This window comes from Orycteropus afer, unplaced genomic scaffold (assembly GCF_000298275.1).
Source record: "Orycteropus afer afer isolate SDZICR_OR568_19922 unplaced genomic scaffold, OryAfe1.0 scaffold00108, whole genome shotgun sequence".
Classification (NCBI taxonomy): domain Eukaryota; kingdom Metazoa; phylum Chordata; class Mammalia; order Tubulidentata; family Orycteropodidae; genus Orycteropus; species Orycteropus afer.
In genome coordinates, this window is record NW_006921695.1 from 6,496,742 (window position 1) to 6,500,959 (window position 4,218).

A 4,218-nucleotide genomic window follows, 5' to 3' on the forward strand; every position below is an offset into this window, starting at 1 on the left:
AACCTTCCTTCTGAGGAGTGGCTGGTGGGTTTGAACCGCCAGCCTTCTGGTTAGTAGTCAAGTGCTTTAGCCACTATGCTACCAGAGCTCCTTCACCTCTTTTATCTTGTCATTTCTTCCATCACCTCTTTCTACAGATATAATTGATCTGATTCATGTGTATTTCATCTGGTGATGTCCACATGTATAACCATCATTTATGTTGTTGAAAAAAAGATATTTGCAATGAATAAATTGTTCATCTTGCAAAATTCTATCATGTGATCTCCAGCATCATTTCAAAATCAAGGCCATATTTTCCAACTACTAGTGATTTTTCTTTGTTTCCAACCTTTGCATTCCAATCATAAATAATAATCAACACATCTTGATTGCATGTTTGGTTGATTTCAGACTGCAAAGGTGGTAAAAATCTTCAATTTCCTCATCTTCGGCTTGGGTGGTTGGTGCATAAATTTGAATATTAGTGGTAGTAATTGGTCTTCCTTATAGGTGTATAGATATTATTCTATCACTGACAGCATTGTACTTCAGCATAGATCTTGAAACATTCTTTGTGATGATGAGTGCCATGCTATTCCTCTTCAATTTGTCATTTCTGGCATAGTAGATCATACGGTTGTCTGATTCAAAATGGCCAAAACCAGTCCATTGCAGCTCACTAATGCCTAGGATATCAATCTTTATGTATTCCATTTCATTTTTGACAACTTCCAATTTTCCTAGATTCATACTTCATCCATTCCATGTTCCAATTATTAATGAATGTTTTCAGCTGTTTCTTCTCATTTTGAGTTGTGCCACATCAGCCAATGGAGGTCCTGAAAGCTTTACTCCATCCATATCTTAAGGCTGGCTCTACTCTGAGGAGAGAGCTCTTCCCCATTTGACTGCTAACCAGAAGGCTGGTGGTTCAAACCCACCAGCCACTCCCTGGAAGGAAGAATGGGCAATCTATTTCTGTAGTGATACTGCCTCAGAAACCCAAGTAGGGGTCACTATGAGTCATATTCAACCCGACGGCAATGGTTATGGTTTCCTGATCTAAGGGGCTCATCTTCCAACACATACAAATACACATGTAAAAATATCATCTGCTAGCCTTATATATGTTGTTTTTGTTGTTGTTAGGTGCTGTTGAGTCAGCTCCAACCGATAGCAACCCTATATACAATAGAATGAAATACTGCCCATTCCTGTGCCAGCCTTACAATTCTTGCTATACCTGAGCCCATCATTGCAGCCACTGTGTCAATCCATCTCATTAAGGGTCTTCCCCTTTGTCGTTGACCCTCCACTTTACCAAGTATGATTTCCTTCTCCAGGGAATGGTGCCTTCTGACAACATGACCAAAGAAGGTCATATGAAGTCTGGCCATTCTTGCTTCCAAGGAGCATTCTAGATGCACTTCTTCTTATATATGGTCATGAATACCTTCTCTTTTGCTGAGACATACTTGATCATTCAGTCTGTCTACCTATGTATCTATGTAACATAGATTAATGTTTGTTATTACTGATAATGCAGTATTGTATATGTAAAAGTGTTTGTCTTTGTTTTCTGTACCTTTTGTGCACCACTCTATGTCTTCCTTGGTGTTACTGTATTGGCCACTTGCTTTTGATATATTGCCTTTCCCTTCACCCAAATCAATACTTAACAAATATTTAACAATACTTATTAAGTACTGATTTGACACTCCTGTTCTTGACTGCCTCTGGTGGAAGGTCACTTTGTTAGTCACAGTGAATTTTACTGCTCATGCTCTGCACCTGGTGAGGAACTTGATAAACTCAGGAGGTTTATCAGCATTTGGTATCTGGTCAAGCATCTGGCCCTTTTGAAATGTGCCCCCCCCCTACATTGCCTGAGGGCCTGCCTAGTTAAGAGCAAACAATTCTGTGACACCAGCAGCAAGAGTTATGTGGTGGTCTGCACATAGGCTTAGATTCCATGAATACTGAGTTAGACGCTATTTGTTTCAGCCATCCGGATTCCTTGCCAGTTTCATGTATTTCAAGTCTTCTGACTAACACAGGTTGTTAATGAGTCTTTCTCCAATCCTGATGCCATATTCTTTTTCAAACAGCCCAGTTTCTCAGATTATTTGATCAGCATAATGATTGAATAAGTATGGTAAAAGGATACAATCTTTCCTGATTTTATACCACACAGTATCCCCTTGTTCTGATCTAAAGACTGCCTCTTGGTCTATGTGCAGGTTCCTCATGAGCACAATTACGTGTTCTGGAATTCCCATTCTTCACAATGTTACACACAATTTGTTATGATCCACAACGTCAAATGCCTGTGCACAGTCAACACAGGTAAACATCTTTTTAGTATTATTTGCTTTCAGCCAAGATCCAATTGACATAAGCAATGATATCCTTTGTCCCATGCTCTCTTATAAATCCAGCTTGAATTTCTGCTTAGCATGTGATGTATATATTATGTGATGCATAATAAAAATGCATAAATGCAATATTAACATAACTATATGAATACATGTAGCTAGTTGTCATTGTTGAGTCGGCTCCGACTCATGACAACCACATGAATAAGGGAAGGAAACACTGCCCAATACTGCTCCGTCTTCATGACCGTTGGTATGTTTGAGTTCATTGTTTTGGTCATGGTGTCAATCCATTTAATTGAGGGTTTCTCTTGTTTTTGCAGAAACTTTTTCAGTGTAAAAAGAGGAAGACCCTCAATGAGATGAATTGACTCAGTGGCTGAAGCAATGAGCTCAAACATAGCAATGATTGTGAGGATGGCACAGCACCAGGCAGTGTTTCATTTTGTTTTATATTGAGTTACTATGAGTAGGACTCTGGTAGCATAGTGGCTAAGACACTTGCCTGCTAACCAGACGGCTGGCGGTTCAAACCCACCAGCCACTCCTCGGAAGGAAGGTTGGGCAATCCTACTTCCATAGTGATACTGCCTCGGAAACCCAAGGAGGGGTCGCTATGAGTCGGGGCCGACTCGACGGCACATAACAACATGAGTAGGACTGACTCTTTGGCACCTAACAACATAACAATAATTACTTTACTTAACATGTCCTTTTCTAGCAGTTGGTCTTTCCTGATGATACATCCAAAGTAAGGAAGTCAAAGTCCCACCATTCTCATTTCTAAGGAACATTACAGTTGTTTTCCTCCTGAGATAGATTTCTTTGTTCTTCTGGCAGTCCACAGTATATTCAATATTCTTCAACAACATCACAATTCATGTCTTCTTTTTTCATTGTCCGGGTTTCACACTGAAGATGAGGTGGTTAAAAATATTGTGGCTTGGGTTTGGCACACCTTAGTCACCAAAGTGACTTTTTTTTTTTTTTTTTTGCTTTCATGAACCTTAAAAAGATCTTTTGCAGCAAATTTACCCAATCAATACGTCATTTGGTTTATGACTACTTCCTTCCTGATAAATATAGATAGATAGAGAGAGAGAGAGAGATATGTACATACACACACACATATAGGTATGTGTTGTTTAATGTCCATAATACATGAAATAGGATATTATATGATTTGGATTTTGCATGAACATCATATTAAAACCTTATGGGAACCCATTTCTATTTGTCCTCATTGCTGCTGCCACTGCCACTGCTACTGCTGCTACAGCTGAAGCTGCTGGTGGAGGCCAAGAAGCAAGCAGCTGTAGTGGCAGTGGCTGCAGTGGAAAGAAATAGTGAGCGAGAAGGAAGAGGAGCATGCCTAGCCCTGCCTGGTGTTCTCCCTGCTTGAGTACCAGAAGCAGCCCCAACTCCTCTAGGCCCTACTCCTGCTGTCCACCTACCTGCTGGATGAAGAAGTCCAAGAGCTCATACCCAGAACCATGTCCTCTGTCCCACCCTTGGTCCAATACTTAAAACCATTAGGAGGAAATAATAAATAAAAGGACAGCTGCATACCCTCCTAATTTTTTTTTTTTTTTTTTTTAAAAAGGCTTAAGGGACCACACATGAATATATATGCTGTTAGACATTACGAAAATGGACGTTAGGTGAGGCATACATGTGATACTTTTTATTTCCATTGTCATTGGGTTAATTCCAACTCTTTTTTTTTATTGTGATTTGGGTGAAGATTTACAGAGTAAATTCACTTTCCATACAGCATTTCACATATACTTTGTCTCATGTCATTGACCACAGTTTACCACAATGCAACAGCTCCCCTCCCACTTCCTACTCATAGTTACCT